At 36.1% G+C, this 20,864-nt stretch overlaps 1 protein-coding gene across 2 annotated transcripts in view; it reads left to right on the top strand.

Annotated features, from left to right (window-relative positions):
• syt1a (synaptotagmin Ia) overlaps positions 1-20,864 on the top strand; it is a 310,241-nt gene that overhangs the window by 134,117 nt on the left and 155,260 nt on the right. The window lies entirely within an intron of this gene.

The raw sequence follows: 20,864 nt of genomic DNA, 5'->3' as shown, positions 1-20,864 counted from the left end.
TTACTTACTTGCTGTTCATAGGAATCTGGACAATAATAAACGCTCAGTCTCGCTGCATTTTTGTGTTTTCTTCCAAGAGCAGTAAAGAACATAAATATGTGGAATCCATTAGCCAAATGTTTTGTTTTGTTTTTGTGGTAGCTGGGAATAAGTGGTCAAAAGATAAATATAAATCTTCTTCTCCATATGGTGACATTCAGGCTTAATGTTTTATTTTTTTAAGTGTTTCATTTTGGTTTGTTAATATTGATTCCCTGATGATCAAAACCTGCAGACTGTTCAGTACCCAGTGCCTTAATGGCCTGTAGAAGCCCTGTCATGTTACATTTACATTTCAGTTTCATATTTTTGACATAATGCTTCTTTCTCAGAACATGTTCTAATATCTGTAAAAAATGTGAATACAGCTTTGATTTCACATTACAAAGAATATGAAAATAGTGTTTTATCACCACAATTTCTAGGGGGGAATCAAGGCTCAACTTGGCAATAATATTTAAAATTAGGAAAACAGCAAGACTGGCATCAGGGGCAAAACTTCTTATTTTAGATGTAGGATGAAGGAGCATTGGTGATAGAGTAAGCAGATCAGGAATAGATCAGACTTGTGAAACAGTACAGAGTGAGGTGCTGTTGTGATGCTCCTCAGAGTACAACAATGAGTTGAGACCTTATCCTTAAAGTGATTACACTTAATTATACAGAAAGTAGCTTGTGCTTTCCTTTAAAATGCATATGAATTAAGGACTGCACTTTTTAGCCCCTATACAACTTGAATTATTAATGATAAGCCACTCATTACATTGTAATAGTATTATATGCTGTACAAATGTATACTGACAAGGCTATACCTGTCCCCTCCATCCTTCTCAATATTGCATGTTACAAAAAAGAAAGCAACATATGCACCCAGATTATATTTTAGTCCAGTTTAAATGTACAATATAACCTCTCATTTTTTCTTGTAATATTAAATATGCCAATTTAAATGTTACAGTAGACTAACTTGGAAGTGAACCCAGCCCAGCCTAGACAAATATTTGCATATGCTCAGTGGAGGAAAAACAGTCTGCTATGTCTTATAATCTCCATGTATTCTGATAAAGGCATTAGATAAGGTGCATATAAAGGTATTGTAATTTCTGATTTACTGACATGTGCTCAATGAAAGTCCAGCACAATGAATTTAAAAGCTCTGCCTTTTGTGGAAGGACTGTCATATTGATACTATTGCACATCATTAAGCCTTTTATACAGTATTTTGGCCTGAAGAAAAAAATATGGAAATAAAACAGAGTCTTTATCATTTTCTGTGCATTAGATACTGGATAAAAATCTGTGGTGTCTAAGTTGGTTTAATCAGGTACATTAATGGTGACATAATAGAGAAAGTAAATTAAAGAATAAAAACATACTTACAGAACTTACAGAACTGATTACAGTCGACACAAAACACAGATCCTAGCCATTTAACTAAAACAGATTGGTCTGGTGGATCTGTCTTGTGGTTGATGTTGCTGTTTGTGTGCAGTTACTGTTACCTTTTTAATCCTTGGAGACCTTTTTGTGCTTTTACCAGGTACAAAAGACAAAAATAATTTTTAGTTACTGTATGTATTCAGTCTTAGCCTAACATGAATATACACTTTGATGTATTGAATAGTCTCAGCATACCATGAAAAAATCAGGATTTATTACTGTGTCTGTGTAGTATTTTTGCTTCTTTCGTGTTTACAGTATGTGTATTTCTTGTCAGGAAGTAAGACAATTCTAGAAAGGTGATGCCAATCAACAACTTCCATTGAATTACAATTTTCAGACCATTAATACATGAATTGGTCTTGAATTTGATAGCTCCAATCAGCCATGCAAATTGTGAATAGTACAGTTGTTTTTTTTCTAAGAGATGAATTGCAGTAATTAGCTCTCAATTGGGACAGTTGCAAATTCTTAAATAATTGACTGGTGATTTGCATATTTTTTGCATAAGATCTATTTTTTTAAAATTTCAACTATTTGTTCCCATTTCTGCTAGATTTTGACACCTTGCAAGTATTTTCTGAAGCATTCGGGTTTGTGTAGCAGTCAAAAAATACTTTGAAGTTACACTGGTCATCACTGAGATGAACACTCTCCATATCAAAGATACTGTTTTCAAAGGAATCATAGTGAACTACAGGTAAAGGAAGTATACAGTAGCTTTTTTTTATACAGTAGCTTCTTAAAGTAAACACTACTACAATTGTGCTTTGACATAAAAATGAAAAATTAACTTAATAAAAGGAAACCATGCAATTTACATCATCATGCACTGCTACACTTCTGACCCTGTTAGTCTTTGTTTTCTTACTGACCTTATTTTTCTTTGGCAAGACAGAGAAATTCTGTTAGCTGTTACAGTACATTGACAAACAAGATTGTCTTTGTTTTTATTTTTTAAAAGTACTTCACCAAACTCAGACATTTAGTCCTTTTTAGTCATTTTTAATAATCATATCCCAGCAGTTCATAAAGTCTTTTAAGGCTAAAGTGATCTGAACTATAATAAGGATCTTGTTCTGGACAATCACCATGTTTTTACATGTTCTCCAATAAAGGAGCACCTGGGATTCTTTTCTTTCTGGCTGTGCCGTTATCAAGGCAGGCTGACAACTAGCAAGATTGCCAGCTGAAGGACTTGTTACCTTCAGTTGAATTATAAGCTTGAATCACTGTGTGTACTCTCTGGTCTGAATTTACTACTGTAAATATCTAAGGGAAGAAGAACCAGGCACCTATTAATGATATTGAGGGTAAAAACGCAAATAAGTTCACAAATAGTGGTGACAATATCAAGTTTCTGTGAATATACAATATGTAAAGGGCAAGAGTCAGTGGTCTGGCAAAGTCTAGTCTCACTCTTTCCACTCTAGGTTTGCCAAAGGTTCTAAGTGAATTCAACTCTTCCACCTTACTACCAACCTTTTATGCTGTAAGTTTGAGGTGAGGCAAAGTGGAGAGCCAGTGTCAGGCAAGTGCTGATAAACGAGGCAACTTCAGGATTTTTTTCCATAAGCTCTTGAGAAAAGATTAGCGCTTGTAGAACTAGATTTGATAGGCCAGGCCATCAACTTTAACACTCAACATAGTGCATTAGACTGTGCGTGAAATGGTACAGTAACAATTGATGCCTAACAGTAGAGACTGCCAAAGGGAAAATAGTTTGTGTATATAGTGTTGGATGAATGGAGTGCTTCACTGGAGAGAGTGAAAGTTAGGCCATGGTCATGTAGACCAGACATGAAGCAGTTTCTTCCTTATGTTTGTGAAGGGTTTTTTTCACAGTAAACTCTGTTTAGTTGTTCCAGAAACCTAGGCACCATTTTGATTAAAGTATGGTCAGGTCAGGTCAATTTTTGTTTGGAATTGTCTCTGAAGTCCTTTTGTTAAACTACAAGAAGAATACAGGAATCAACTAACTAAAATGTCCACTTTTAATAAAGCCAAGGATGTTTCTGGACCTCTGTATATTTTGTATTCGTGGATTTGTTTAATATAAGAGGTCAAAAGAGCTATGATAACTGAAACAAAACGATATAGACCATATAGGATTAAAATAAGCAATAGTTAAAAATTACAAATATTTTATTAATCTTGCTTATTCCATTATAGAGTTCAATAACACCAAAATAAATAGGCTTTAAATAAAATGGGCTTAATGAGTTTACATAAAAAGTTCATTTACAGACCCAATACAAAACCTCTTTTCTGGAGATTCACAATGTTTTAGGTTATAAACATCTATTACAAAATTCTAAATTTGATGCTTCATATTGGCTTCCCCTGGGGTTTTACTCTCAATATGAGTACTCTCCGGGCCATCATTGTTCATTATAACATGACTTACAGTATATGGTTAAACAACAGGTTAAACATTCTGTATCAAATTTTACAGATTTAGGAGGCTGGAATATGGAGATGTCTTTAGATGAAAGGGAAAATGCTACGTTTACATGCATGTTTCAGATAAGCTCACTTTACTATACTAATGATATGCTAATGATTTCTATACCGTACATCTTAAAAAGAGGTATTTGCATTTTTGATTACCACTTATGGTAAATCTGTGTTGGGAGGATGGTAACATCTGGTGCTTATTATATTAAATCTTTTAAATCGTTCTATGGATGAATCCCTTTTTCTATTCTGAAAGGAGATAGATTGGAAACTAAAGACTGAATCTAGTATTTTTAAGTGTTTAGTGTGAGAAAGGGCATCCTAGGTTGTTCCTCTCCTGATCACATCATGCTCTGAGTATAATTGATTTAAACTTGTTTCAGTCTGGTTTATGTTTAATCTATTTGTTAAGAAGCGAAGCACTGTGGGTAATAGCTAAATGGCTTTTACTGATACTTAAATGTTTCTTCTCCCAAGGTTTTAATGTTTGCTGTTTTACTATGGACTGGCCAGCTAACATACAGCTAAGGGCCTTTCCTGAACTACAATTGCTGCCCTTTCAATAAAAATCAAAACTGTTCAGAAACTGATATGTTAAGGTACTGAGCAGAAGGCTTTACAGTACATCTTAGCAGTTTAGTTTCTTCACACTAGAAATGGACTGAGAGATGCCATGGGAACATGAGCCTGTGTAGTACTGCAGGCTGTGTTTCAGCTCAGGTTATTCTTGTCAGTGTGTTAAATTCATTGTTACACTGCATGTTGCTTAGAAAGAACCTGAAGAATACAGGAATCGATTAAAATGATGTCAAAGCATGGATTATATTATGCAACTGAAGAAACTGTTCTGAAGCCTCCATTTCTCATCTTTTATTTCTTGCCTGCATGGTTTAGTGCCTGTAATTATCCCTTATTTGAAATCTCACTCTAAATTAGCCTGACGCTTTAATTCTGCACGAACCACCGGTCTTTCCAAACATCTCATCTTGGGTTTTTTCTCTATTCCTTATATGTAGTGGTTGCAGGCACGCCCCTTATTCAGAAATTCAGAATTCTTCACCTTTCCCATCACCAGTATCTGTTCCTCTGCACACTGCATCACCTTCTTGCAGAGGCAGATTTTGGTGTTCGTAAGCCCCTGGCACTTTCACTCCAAAATGTGCAAGAAGAGGGGTAAACGCCAATTGAAGTACATCGATTGACATGATGAACTTTAAACTATTCTAATGCTAAACCACATGATTGATGGAGCGAGTCGAGTGACCATCACTTCGATAATTCTAATTTCTAGAACAGCCGCTCGATAGCATATGATTATTGATTTGAAGCACCTACTGTACTGTAGGTTGATTGCAAGCATGTTGTTTCAGCTTGTTTATCGTTAGTCACTAGTGTTTCCCTCCTTCGTATGGCCTAAATATTTTGTAGGCTGTAGGCACTGTGCCTACAGTGCCACTGCCTTCTTACTTCTCACTTCTCCCTACTCATTCATTACTTCAAATTGGTCTCCAAAGAACAGTCCTTCCAAACCTCACTACTCCAGGTTACACTCGTGTCAGACAGCCATCTCTTCTGACCCGCGCTTCTTTGTCAAATCAACAGTGAATGAAGTGCCACTAGTTTCTACTGCACTTTATCAATGCACTAAGCTTTCTTGAATTAGTGCAGTGTTTCTCACTATTGATTGAGGATTCCCAATTGTTGCATTTAATCCTTTGAGTACTGCTCCTCTGAAGTTATGGAGTTTACATCAAGTCTGAACCCAATCCCCTTTAAACACACTCACCAATTACTCTACAATTAAGGTCTCTACTTTGGTGTTACAAGGTTCTCCTCATTCAAACATTATTCACTAGAGCAATGTGTCTCAAACATTCTTTTTCTGGTTGATTTGGAAATGCTAACATTTCTTTTTTCTCTTATACTTTGGATTTCCTAACCCTACACTCAACCTATCTTTAGTTTTTGTTACTTAAGAATTCTATATTGGTTTTATAGACTCCCTCTAATTTCTTTTGGGGGTTTTGAATGCCTTGTCCTATTGGACAGGCTATTGTTCTCATATTGTAAGTCAGGTAAATTACCCCCAATAAAGTTCACTATCTGAATCATGGATCTTCCTCGATTTACTGTGTGACCAGAAATAAATGATAAATGAATGTAATAAATGATAAATAAATAAAATAATGATAAAAGGACATTCTTCTCTAAATAGTTACATTTATTTTATTAATGTTTTGAATTCATCTCAGCAGTAATAGTTGTGATGTGAATTCAAATATGATACTTGCTCATGTGTTCATCTTTTCCTAACTCACAGCATGATTAAATACTTCCATTTCTTTTACCTACAGTGCATAATATACTGTATAAAGAGCTGCCTCTTTAAACTAAATGAAACGTAATAAATTTTTTATGTACTACGGCAAAAGGTAAGCCATTTTAGAATGCTGTTGAGACTACAGATCTTTCTTAAGATCTTTACTTAGGGTCAGATGTTATCATAGCTTTCTTTGTAATATCGCTGTCTGCAAACAGTCAAATCAATAGTTTGGACTACATCCGGGCTTTACAAGTAGCATTGTTTTTACTACAGTTTCCTTTTAAGCTCTGTGCATTTAGTTCCATGCACAGACTCCCAATGAATCTTAAACTGTCTCCATGGTGTTTATACTGCTGCTTTACAATAATTTTTCTTCAGTTCCAGCTTGTTTTTTTCTTTCACGCTTTGCCTTTGAGGTTTGCTAAGGGAACATGTTTTAGCTGAGCTGAAATGAACAGATTTGATTCCTTTCTTTTAGCTAATGAGCTGTATGGTATCCTAAGTATAGATTTCCTCACATAAGATCTTTCAGGCATACTTATTCAAATTTGCTAATATTATATTCAATGTCATTTAATAATGTACAGCTCCAAGGCTTTGAATAATTGCACAAGACAGTAACATTAATGGAAATTTAACTAAAATGAGCCTGTTTACCTAACAGTATTAGGGAATTTAATCACGTTTCTTGTTAGTATTTCAGAATAGTTCACAGAACATAGAATTGTAATGTATGTGGATTCTACATTGTATACCATGAACACAATACTGGGTTTCTCAATTGAACATTTAGTTACTAAAGCCTTTCATAGCTACTATGTCAACATAAACAAAAACTGCTTTTTATTCTAAGAGCTAATATTTTAACTTCCAATTTTTAATGGCACCTACAGTATATATGTGTATATTTTCATAAGTACAGTAGGTCTGCAGTATAGCAATGACATTTATTGTATTCCTTTATTGCCATAGCATCATGGGTGTATTTGGTTGTATCTTTCTAGTAGTGTGGACTGGAATACAATGATTTTACCTTAAATAACCCCATGTGTGAAACCTTGGGCTCTAGAAACAGCAGAGAAAGAGATGTGAATTTGTTATTCTCCAAAGAGCTGAAGGCTTAACGAGACTGTTGCTCTTCTGGACCAATGCCAGTGGAGCGTTCAGCTCCCTCTCTCTCCCAGCCACTTGCTCCACCATGCAGTCCTGCCTGAGCAGCCTCGTGCCAGTGGAGACACCTGTCACGATCTGCTAATGTATTGAGTTCCTTTGTGAACTAATAGGCAGCTTCTGAGACAGATCTGATCTGGGAAGAACATGACTTTCATAATCCTGAAATTGTTGCCTCACCACATGTTGTTTCTGTGCCTGTGAGCTGCACACTAAGCAGGCCGTTTGAAGAATAGGTTGAATTGGACCTCTATATAAGTATTGATTTTATTCTTTAGAGCCTTTGCCATAGCCATGCTAGGATAAATGGGGAAATAACTGCTGGAGACACAACCCAGGAGCAATTTTCTAGACTATGAGCACAAGGAGAAGAATAAACAGCTCCTGCACATGCTTATTGTAGAGCAGTGCCACTGGTGCTAGGGAGCTGTCCAGCACTACACTGCAAAACTGACAAGAAGGGAAGGAAAACTAAAAGCTCAGATACCCTCTCATGACATAAGGAAACCACATGTCCTTACCAGCTTTTAACTTGCTATGAAAGTGCTGATTGTTCTTGATTAGCTTTTAAAAAGAGAGGATACATACAGTATGCAAGAGACATTTTGAGTATTTTCTTTCTAGATTCTGACAATAACAGTGTTGATTTCTGTACTAAGACAAGTCTTCCTCCTTCCCTTGAACATCAGTGAAAGTTGTGTTGACTTGCAGTTCACCTTTTCAATTGAGGAAGGCTTTCAGTAGAGCAGGCTTACTCCTTACTCCTTTTTCTTTTATGAAATGATCCTAAAGGATTTTTTTCCAGAATGTGAGATAAAATATCATAGTTTTCTTCAAACTTCCTAAACCCTCATTCTTTTACTGAGTCATCTAAAAGAACCTTTGGTTATGCAGTAAACAAATGTTTGGTGTCATTGTACACTGAGGTAATCCTACTTACGAGGGGAAATGTCTGCAGAGGGCATTGCTTTCAAGACGGATTTGTGTGGCAACAGATAAAGGGATGCCTTCGAGATATCATGTAACTTATACTTCAGTGTAAAATGAAAAAGGATTGAGAGCTATGGGTTGAAAAGCAGGATATATTAATCTTTTGAAGACACGTTGGTTGCCATCCAGCACAACATAGACAAGGTAGCACCATGATAAAAATGTATAATACTCTTAAAATCTAGGAGTACATACCCTTTAATAAATTAAAATGTTTTGCACAGTCAGATGTTCTCAGAATTTTGTATCCTCGGGACTTGTATGAAATATTCTATAAATTTTATTGTGTAAATTAACTGACCTTTTTTTGGAAAAGCTACACTGTCTGAAACCTCTTTTTATGTCCAATGATTAAAAAAAACTTCCCGTTTATGTATACAGATGCAGTACACCTGATATGTTGCATAATATTGAAGAGTGGTATTTAGCAATATTAATTGCCACAAAAAAACTATAAAACTCTCCAGAGATTTTATCACAATCCGATTACACGTTCTATCACATTAGGTCAAAATAAGGTTCTTTTGTTATTCTGAAGCCTGATCAGAATTCTTTTCAGTTAACAAAGACATTTTAATGGAGAATGTAAGCAGTCACACTGGGATTCTGTTTTCTATGTTAAAGCTGTGTCGTTTATTTTTTTTAATAAAACAGAAAGAAGAATATAGCATGATCAGCACAGAAAATATTTTACAGAAAAATTACAATTGGCAATTTTAATGCTGTTATTATTCTAACTGTGAGCAGTCATCAAGGAAAAGAAGGAGAGAACTGAAAATATGGCACTCTCGGCTACATAATCCTAGCAAGCTGTGCCCTGTGGTTAAATTGCTTTTTAACTGGATGCACATATGTCTGTATAAAACTTATACAATGCCATCCATTTTAGGGGAACAGAAAAAAGCGATGACCCAAAAAGAGCTGGTAAACCAAAAATGGTAAAGAATTCAGACTTCTATCATTTATCTTCATTCTTATTATAATAATTTATTCTGTCCTTTTCTGTCTTTATAGAACCTCTCTACTGCTTTATAATTCCCTCAAGCTTGGGCACTTCTGTCTCCCTGCATAACACAAACATTAAAGATTATTATTATGAAAGCCATGTACAGTATCAGAAGGCTGACAGCATTTCCATCTGTAACGAGAGGCTCTGTCAATTGCTAAGCAAAAATAAAAAAAAATTCAATGCACTAGCCACCTAATGCAAAAAAAACCTCTCTGCAGGAACCTTTGCAAACATTGTATCTTATATACGAGCCTATTCCTATTTATGCTTGACTGAAATATGTTTTGCTTTTTGGGGTAATATAACATTTTTCTTAACTTGAGTTGGCTAGATTGCTTTGCTTTTAAAAAGAAATATGTAATTAATATGTAATTAAAGAGGACAATGCCTTAGTCTAGTCACTGCTTGAGTGACTTCTGTTGGTTTTGTTTTTCCACTCTTCTGTCAATGGTCTCAAATGTACTGTAGCTGAAGGATGATTGAATGTAGCTGGTGATTTGTAGATTTGCTGGAGCCTTAGAACAGGAACGGGTTTCAGAAATTTCTATTTATTTTCTGTTTTGGTATGTAATGTGTTTTTTTTTTATTTTGGAGGAGAGTTAAAACCTCTAAACCCATAGGTTTCATAGGTTTACAAATTTGATCTTTTCATCTTATCCTTTTCTACATTTTTGTATGTGACAATGTTATAAAAATATGTAATGTGTTAAAACATGGAGGACTCCCAACATCAGGGTGCCATAAATGAAAAATTCTACAAAAACCTGTTCCTCTTTGAAAAGTAGAAGGCTCTGGAGATGGGGCTGCTGAACCTCAGAGAGCATCACAAGATGGTAGATCTGGCAAATTCCACATTCATGGAGATATGCAGCATAAATTGCCAGAACAAAACCCCGGAAATCAAACCCAGAGCAGAGAGGAGGTGGTCTTAGGTTGTCAATGGAAAAAAAAAGATATAGTGCGCTATCCATATACTCCTGCTAACATCACTTGACCAAACAAGTTTTTTCCAGGACCTGGAAACAAACAGATAAGACTTGGAAGCTCAAAACAGCAGCTGTCAGCACACCAAAAGAACAGATAATTAAGTCCAGACACCAGTTGTGAAATCTTCAATCAGTGCCAATGCCACCAAAAATACAAGAAAAACAAGTGATAGTTGTTGGAGCCTCTGTTGTTACAGACACTTTGAGGGAGATATGCATGAAGGGCCATGAGTCAACAATAACAAACTGTCTCATTGGAACTAAGGTAGTCGACAACATCCAAAGTGTACACAGGCTCTTAGCAAAGGATTACATCTGCATTACATCTGAAAGCAGTTAGCTTGAGCAAGATGGGCATCAATTAGCTTGCGGAGAGGATTGCTCTACAGAAAAAAAATAAACTAAACTAAAACACACAAGCTAGAGTGGAAATAGGGACATTCCCAAGTAGACCTGCAAGAGAAATACCTCGCAAAATTATTCCAACCCCTGCAAATTTGTTTTGTTTCATTAAACCTTGCAGTTAGGACACTTCAAAGTAGCAATTCATATTTGTTATATACACAAACTGCTCCTCACAATTAAAGCAAAAACAAAAAAGGTAGATAATTTGAAAGAAAAATGAAAAAGTCGTGGTTTCATAAGTAAAGCCCTTTGCTGTGAAAAACCTGAATTAGTTTAGGTGAATAAAATTACCTTCACAAGCACCAAAAATAGTCTGCAATGATAGTGGTTCACATGATTCTAGAATAAATATACTGATATAAACTGAATATATAATATACTGTATATATAATATACTGATCTCTACTGTATACGGTTCTTCAGTCAGGTAGTGAATTTCAAGCAAAGATTCAACCATGAACACCAAGGAGATTTGAAAACACCTCAGGGATAAAGTTGCATAAAGGCACAGATTGAGAAAAGGATATAAAAATATTTCAAAGACACTTAATATCTTTTTGAACTTGGAGAAGTTGATCATTAATAAGTGGAAGATACCCAGACCATGCCTAAATTGGGTCATCCTGCCAAACTGAGAATCCAGGCAAGTAGGACACTGGTTAGGGATGCCAGTGTAAGGCCAATAGTGACTTAGAAAAGTGGTACAAGGTTCAGTGGTTGAGATGGGAAAAACTGTCCATAGGTTAACAATATGATGGTTACACAACAAAGAGGTCTTCTAGGCTTTGAATAAAATATTAAGTTATATACAGTATGTTTATGCATTTTCACAAAATAGTACACCATAGAAAGAGTGTGAATAATTCTGCAAGACACTATACTGTATATAACGAACAGAGTTAAAAAGAGAACTAAAGTGAAAAATAAACCCGTAAAAGACCAGGTAGTTAAAGCTTTTACAAAAATGCCAAGGATATTGGGAAGATGCAAGAAATAGAAGCCACTGCACTAGCATGGAATTATGATGGGATTGGAATCTCAGAAACATTATCAGAATGCTAACAGCAAACACTGCATTAATGGATTCACAGTGCTGTGATGAAACAGAACTTTAGTGGAGTAGTAGAATTATATATCAAACTGAACATTCAAGCATAGAAACAGGAATTTTAGTTATATCACAGATATGGGAATGTACAGTACATGGATCAGAGTTATGAAAACTTTCAAAGGACATAGTGTTAGGAGCTTGCAACGGACATCCAAAATCAGATATCCTACTGTATACAGTATAATGCAGTTCAATAATGTGATGTATGTTTAAAAAAAGTAAGTTCTTGGGAGAGTTTCCTTTTTCTCGCTTACATTGAGAAACACTACAAACACTGTCTGCAGTTAAATGTAGTCCCAGTGTTGTACTAATAATGTATATTTTTTCAAACAATTAATAATGATGAATAAAGAAACCATTAGCAGTGATCATCATGTGGAATGCTTTAATGTATATTAAGAAAACACTCTACAGGTAGAGGGCAACGATAAGCTTTGCAATTTTAGGAAAACACAATGTAAGAATCAGATAGAGCTTAAGACAAGTAGAGTGGGATAAGAAAATCAGTAGAAATAGATGGAGGCTCTTTCTTATTAATCAATTAAGAAAACAAAGGGAGAAAAAAGCTTTCAAAAATAACAGGTTCCATATTATACTCGACAATCAATATTATATTCCATTCCAGTTAAAGGAATGGAATATAATAAACTGAAATTACAGATAAAAAAGGACATTAGACATGCAAAGAGTGAGATGGAAAAGAATATTGCAATGGAGGCTTTTTCAGTATTAAAATAGTAAATTAACAGTAAAGTATGAAGTAGGGTGTCTCAGAGATAAAACTGGGAAAACCTGATGGAAGGGTGATAAAAGGTAACTGGCTAAAGGTGTTTACAAACACACGCATCAGGTTGAGCAAATACAAATTCTATATAAGACAGTTTTAGTAGAGAAGAGGCACAAGCTGTTGTAGGATAGAAACACTTAAAACAAATCTTTAGGAACTGATGGTCTGTCTATTGTGATTAAAGCATTTTCAGATTTGTCTGACATTTAACTACTTTCAACCATTAAAGAGTTAAGCTTGTGCATTCATGTTTTGATTTAAAATACTTTATTTTAAGAAATGTGTGCATATTATTTGTTATTCAACAAAATTAGATATTATTATTGGAAGAGGTTTAGCTTTGCAGGAAATGTATTGACTGAATATTTAACTTAGTTGCATGTATCATGGGTTAATAGCTTAAGAGTAGTGTGATACACCTGTATCATGGAAAGCTGTATGTTTTCAAGTGAAAATAGAATTTATTTAGTGTGAGGAGAACCAGAGTTACAGCACTGAAATTCCCAATTGTCCTGTTAAAAGATTTTTCTTTTAGCACAAATCAATACAACATATTTTAGATTTCTTAGGGAGAACTACAAAGCTAGAGGTATGTACTTTAAATAATCAAAATCAATTTTAGAACATGAATGCTTGCAGTAACAACATTCAAGGTAAAAAAAAATGCATTTTCGTTTTCAGTTTTGATTGTTCTTCTGTTTTGTTTAATTACAAGGATTACACCAGTATTGCCTTCTACTATTTTAGATGGCAATTATACGATATTTTGCCTGCATTATCATTTGAATAGACTTTTGTGGGCTAGCCTGGGAACCTAATCTCCATCGAGAACATTATTTCTATGGAAAATTGCATTCTAGGTTCAGAACAACCCACTTGAAATGTTCTGGAACACATTTTTTTGTAAATTGGAAATTATGTAGAAGTCTTAACCACAAAACTCTTCTATTCACACAAGGATTGGTTTTAAGAGAGTGCTGGGTTCACTAATGCAATAATCTGACCACTAAGGGTTAGAAACATTTCCCACTTTTCAGTCTGGCAAAGTCTGGATGTTAGTGTTACATCACTGAAATCCCCAATTATCCTGTTAAAGGGATTTGTTTTAATACAACATATTTTTAGGTACAAATGTATACAGTACGTTTCCCTGGAATGACTAATCAGGTAAATCTATTGCATATCATTGAAAATAACCTATGTTTTCTGAAATGATGTCACTGGTGATACTATTTTTAATTATTTTAAAATCCAATATGTGCTAATAATCCCACACACTGTAGCACACTTATTAAGGGGAGTACGCATGGCACATAAGGGTGTGTTATGTTAATGGAGAAAAGATCCTCATGAGGCACAAGCCAATGGGTAACACAGCTGAGTATGATTTAGTTGGACCCACTTCCTCATGGATAACAATGTTGCTCTCAGCAATGACAGACCTGTGTAGACAAACCTACAGTATACTGTGGTCCCTGAAGGCTGCTGACCTCTCCCAGAAAGTTGGAGATATCAGGGATATTTTTGGCCATCACAAATCACATTGCCGATGCACTGCTCTTGCGTTACTTGAGACTGTGCATGCAGTAGCCAAGTAGGTAGCCGGAAATGAACATAGGGTGTTTAGGGACTGTCAAATGTATCACCAAACCCTTATTTCTTCAGAGTACCATTTCCAGATTTCTGGGTCAAATTTAAAAAAAGATAATGTTACAGGAGCAGGTTTACCATGACAAGTGGGATTACTTGGAATTTGCATTAACCTTTCTTGCACATGTAGAATTTGAACTTCATTCTAAAATGTACCCATAATTTTATTACCTCATTTAAGATGCAGAAAAAAAATAGCAAGACCCCTTATTTCATTAGTGCCCTTTCTTGAGCAAATATCCTTTGATTTCCTGAGTTTTAAAGATGGCTGTTTCTGGGGCAGTGAAAAACCAGTCTAATACTTTTCAATGCATTTATAGGATCTTCAGTTTTCCCTCTGCAGTGCAGTGTTTTCATCTGTTAACATGTAACACATTTTGTACTTACTGATCCCTTTGTGTATGCATGTCAACTGTCCTCTCCCTTTACATTTTAAGAAAGCCTAAGTTTAAACACAATCCATCTAGTTTCTGCCGAAGGTATCACTGTACAGTAGGTCTAATGTTACCACAGTGCTAGTGAACACATTTCACTTCTACTTTAAGATTTTTTGCCAACTCTGTGTCAGTATTTAAAGTAAAATGAACACTTTTCTTATGTTATATACTGTATAGAGTGTACTTTAATTCATATTGAACAGAAATATTGAATAGTCAGAACGCTGGGGAGATAGCCTGAGGGTTCCTTGAAGATCTAGCTTGCATGTCATATACCTGTACAGTATACTATATGTCTTCATTACAAATACAACTTCAGCAAATCTTACAAACTTTTGGATAATAGAGATCTATGATAGTCTGCTGACAAAGACTGTGAATGATTGGTGTTACCAGAAAAAGAAATACAATAAAAATAGCATTGCTTTCTAAATCTCTTATCCCATTTCAATATTAAAAACAAACAGTGGATTAACCAGAATAACATTACTCAAAGGCTTCGAGAGATTTTTCATTTATGCTGTAGTCCTTAGAGACCATGTTATCAGATCTCTGGAATTAACAGAGGCACATTTTTAACTTCCTATTTAGATGGTAGCTCTTGGTTTCTATAGACAGTAGTGAAGCCAGGGTTTCTGGATTAATAAATCTTAAAAATATAGTCTTGTTTCTTTGCACAAGCTACAAAGGTCATATTGTTGTATACCTCACATTTCAGTACAGATAGAGTGTACAGTGCAGAAAGCCTTCTCAAAACTATAACTATCATTGATGCTGTCCCCCTTTCAACCATTGTCTTTATTATCTGGTTAAAGAAAAAATCAATACTGTTTAAGCTCATATAAAAAAGTGAAAAACATTGATTGCCATAATGTAGTTTTAGAACAAAAAACATTTATAGTACATTGTGAAATATTTGTAGAGTGGACAGCATGGTGACACAGTGGTTAGCATTGCAGCTTTAGCTGCCCTGGGCCCTGGGTTCAGTTCAGGATGCTGGGTTCAGCTACAGAACATTCTGGGGTGCTACCTGCGTGTAGTCTGTATGTATTCCCTGTGTTCAAATAGGTTTCCTTTGGGTGCTCCAGTCTCTTCCCACAATCTAAAGATATACTGGTTGGTTAATTGGCTTCTGGGAACATTGGCCCTGGTGTGAATGTGTTGTCTGTGTTTGTGTCTATGTGAGCCTTGTGATGGTCTGGCCTCCTATCCAGGGTGTATCCTGCCTTGTGTCCTTTGCTTGCTGGAACAGACTCTGGCTTCCTGTGAAAATGGACGGATCGTTGTTCATTGTGCGGCTGTGAATGTACCTGCAGATCACCTGTGGATCACCGTGCACAGCAACATAATAATAACGAGGATGATGAGGAAGACAATTTTAGCAGGAGGGCAAAGCAAAATGGAGTTCCTTGTGTAGACTGTGCTGTAGCAGGGCATGCTCGAACAGTGTGTGGAATAGTTGGGAAGGAAGGGATGGGTTCTGTGAATTGTGCTTAAAAAAGTGCCAGGAGTAATCCAGAGAAAAAATAGCATGGGAGTAGGAGAGGGCAGGGTCAAGGGAGAGGCAGAGACGGAATGTTAGGTGTTATAAGTGCAGTAATGATCTTTACATGATAAACCATCGCGGCTCTGACAATTCCACACAACCTCCAGCTGCTCCATGTTCCATTCATGCCACGTGATAAAGATTGATTGGTGGTTCAGCGTTTTGATTTTTATCAAGGCTTAAGTCTGTTGTCTGTTATTTTCCAAGAGGGTACAATTTGATTTTGAAACTTAATGTTATTCATAGCAAGATTTAGTAAGTTTTAATATTTAATTATTAGGCCTTTATAATGACTGGCACCTGGACATGGAAGAAAGCTTCTTTTTTTTATTCAGTTCTTTGGAGCCATGCAAAATCTATTTATTTCAGTCTTTTGCCATCTGTCTGTGCTTTCCAGCATGCCATTATTTATTGTAGTACAAAGATCTAATGGGCTTTTGATATACTAATATATAAATTGTTCATCCACGTCCCTGTCCTTGCACACCTGCCAGTGTTGACTAATAGCTTTTAATCTGAGTGTCAAAGACCTGGTAAACACCTTCAGAATGCTACCAGATAATAGATAGCAATCCCCCTCTTTTTTTAATAGATAGCACTGATTCATTCCTGTTTTATCAATATCCATGTATTAATGACAGCGATAAATCATTTTTTTCATTTTATGTTGTTTATTCTAAACTTGGTCTGAAATTATAATGTGAAGGCAACAGTAAGGATGTAGGGTTTCTTTGTCAGCAGAGAAGATGCACTTTAAAATGCTCAAGTTAGAAAGTAGGTGTAGAGAAGTACAGTACATGTAATATGTCTATATTTTAAGAGCTTTTGTATAAAAAGAAAAAGTGCGTCATAACCTCCCTAAAATGCATGAATATCAGTTAAATAAGTATAATTTGTTGAGCTTCTATATTTATCCAAAGTGCCTTACATTTGCACAGTTGGTTATTTAACTGAAACAATCTGAGCGAAGTTCCTTACTCAAGGGTAGAATGACAGAGTTTGAACTCCCGGCCTTCCAATTATAAGCCCATAGGGCCATAACCTGAGGTGAAGTAAAGTATAATTGGAGTTTTGCATGTCTTATATATGGCAAGTAGCTTTGCTCTTTATGACCTTCACATCAGTTTCTTGTACTGTATATGCAAGCTCCCTAATTCCCCTATTTTCCTTTTTCTGCGTTCCTTTTCTCTTTTCCATTGACTGCTGGTTTCTATGATGATGTTTATGTGGTGACCAATTCTGTGCATCAAATTGTTTGCAAATGTTATACAGGTATGTCCATATACTTGATTCTCTAAAAATGTTGGTAAGCCATGACCTTAATGCTGTTAACTGTTGTAGTGCAGGCATCTGTACATTTTTTGGATGTTTTAAAACATTGGATCTCAGGTTTAGGAACCAGTGACCTCATTTAAGATTAAAAGGTTTTTTTTTGGTGCTGTAGATGGAGGACAGCTTTTCCAAGAGAGGCAATCCGATCGGCTCGGGATGTATTCTGGTTTTGAGAAATACTGTGCATTTTCTGTATTTGCCAGTAATTGTTTTCAAAATTTTCCTTCGTGTTGAATTTGTTGTGCACTACAGGCCACATCAGTTTTGATTATTTTGTAAACCTCTATCAAATGTATTAATGTTGTATAACACAGGAGCATAGTTTCTTAAACACTCTGGATATTTGGCTTCATTTGGGATTTTGGCAGCACATACAGTAGGTACCAAGGAGTATTGGGTTAAGGTTTATGCTGAAAGTAACAGTTTCGTGGCTACTTGTTAGTTTCCTCAAAAACTTATTATTTCCTTGATAGGCTAAAAAATACCTTCTGTTTTATTTTTAAAACGGCGTGTACAGTGTAAAGTCATTTTAATTTGCTTGCAAGTGTTATTTGAATGATTGGTTTTGAAAGGTTATTTACAACACCATGGCAAAATCCTGGTGCATTTTGTGTCACGTCAAAAACAAAAACACCTGTGTCTTTTGAAAAAATGGACTTTGATTTTGGTGGGTTACAGAAGGGTTCCATCCGGGTTGAGAGGGCGCTTGTCCCCTTGTGAATGCTGAGAGGGAAGCACATAGCAGCCGGCCGAGCTGAAGGCACAGTGACAGACAGCAGCTGTGGGGGAAATTCACAGCTGCTGTAAGCCGGCCTCTCCAAGCTGGTGCTCTGTATCAGGCATTGATGTTTCAAGGGCCAAGTAATGAGGATGTGTAATAAATGGAAAAAGCAGACCATAAATAATGGATTTTAGAAGATTAAAATAAAAAGTAGGTTTTGGTTGACCAACATAAAAAAAGTGAGGATTACATTTTCCCTATTTGCAGTTTTATGTAGCAGTGTTGGATTTTTGGCCTTTTTAATTGATATGTTGGGATAGTGCTTGCTTATATTTTCTTCTTTTTAAATTTGGATTTGCTTAGTTGGGCTTTTGAACCAATTAACTGTAAAGATGCCTGTTACAATACAATACACATTATGGGAACACTATTATCCCTTGGCAGAGATGAACATCAGGAATGAAACACAACCATTTGGACGTCATTCCTAAATCCAGGAAGAATAAATTTAATTGGACAGATGGGGCTCCTGTCATTTCCAGTCACAAACTACAACTTGATGACACATAAAATGTATAATTTTGGAGTCACTTGTCTTTTTGTCAGTGAAGTTTTGGAAGCTGTCCTTGAATATCAACTAAGTGACAGACAAGCTGACAGAATTTAAGTGAATGTTAGATTTGTGAGGCTTTTTATTCTCTTGTTAAAAAGGTACAGTAGTTATATTATTCTGCCTTGGGTCTTGAATATGACTCCAAACTTCTGCACGTTCAGTATAAGAGACTTTGTTTTATGTGTCTATCTCCTGTCTTCCCCCAACACATGCTACAGTAGGTTAACCGGGGTCTTAATTGTGCTTGAGTATGGGCTCTACATTGGATTAGTTTCCAATCCTGGGTGTAGTCAGGCTTTGCAGCCTTACACCTTTGCAACATACTTTTTGCACAGGCCCTGGATCACCATGATCCTCATCAGGAATAAGCAGCTTTATTTATAACGGATTGATATAGTCCATTTATGTATTAAACACTATACATATTGAACAAAAGATTTGCTCACATCCAACATCTAATTTATGGAGTTTATTTAACTAAAGTTCGGGAGGGATGACAACAACCACGCTCAATCATTCCCAGCCGTCACTGATTAGCAATCACTCCCTTCATCCTTCCTCCACCGAACACTATAAATACCAAATGCGATATCTCTCTCCCTCGCATGTGACTTTTGCATCACTTCCTTCGAGCCGGCCATCCCGTCCATCCAGGAAACCCCCATCAAAGTTAACGGCTATAAAAGGCCAAGTCGCTACTGTCTACCTCTATTTCTCCTCCCGATCACCATGCGAATCAAGCACAGGAGTCTCCAATTTCCACTGCTGCTTTTGGGGGACAATCACAAACATGGGCTCGTACCCATCCAGATAACGCCGGCACCACTAACCCATTCCAATAATAGCAGCGGTTTTCCTCTCCCATCCACGGAGAGCCTACACAGTTCCTCATCACTTAGACCCCGCGTCCGTTCGAATTCCCTTCCATCAACACCTCAACGCGTATCCATAATAAGTGACTCACCTAGGCCAACAGAAGCAACTTCCCTGCAGTAAACCTATACAGACTCCGACTACCCTACCACTGCACGATCCACGCGCAACAGATCACGCCTCCTTTCCTTCTTCAAGCTCTTCCAAATACTGCATTGGTGGTTTGGTGTCCTGTTTGGTTCTTTTGGGGGTCCTGGCCTTCTCGTCCTATGGACAGGAGGTCGGCCCACAGCCAAGCAGGTTAAGCCAAATATTCACTCCACAATAGCTCGTTACACATCGATTTTGGGGCGCTGTCATTCCTCGTGAATAAGAAATTGGAACAAAGTGTAGACACCTTAAATAATACAGTTTCCCTTTAAAAACACAGAGAAGTACTATAATTCTAAATTTATCTATGGAATAAGAGTAAATAAGTGAGTCACTTTTTCTTTTAATTTATCTTAACAATGAGAGTTTATATGTGTAATAATGGAATTTTAAAAAGGCTAAAGAACTAGTTAAAAGACACACTCAAAGAGCATTTGACATATTAGTCAGTTGCTTATTTAACATAACTTATTTTAGGCTGCCTTCAATAAAAAAAATTCAAAACAAGTACATTTCTGTGTCCTACACATACAGTACTGTACAGTACAGCATGGCAGATGCATTTTCATGCAATAATTCCATTGCCCTTTACTTTACAATAACACAGAAAAAAGTCCACAAAGCACAAAAATATACTAATCCTAATGATTCAATCTTAACACACTAAAAAAGAACAGTTGCTTTTACAAATTTTATACTGCACTAACAGCCCTAGCATAAGTCCTGCTGCGTTTCCTTGTTGCATTTCCAACATACCCCGACCAATCGAAACACAAGGTCTTCTACCACTGCTTGCATTTCTTCATCAAAGAACCACCATATTCT

This window comes from Atractosteus spatula, chromosome 8 (assembly GCF_055471065.1).
Source record: "Atractosteus spatula isolate fAtrSpa1 chromosome 8, fAtrSpa1.hap1, whole genome shotgun sequence".
In the NCBI taxonomy this organism is placed as follows: domain Eukaryota; kingdom Metazoa; phylum Chordata; class Actinopteri; order Semionotiformes; family Lepisosteidae; genus Atractosteus; species Atractosteus spatula.
The sequence above is the reverse complement of the archived record's forward strand: the minus strand, read 5'-3'. Positions and strand labels throughout refer to the sequence as shown.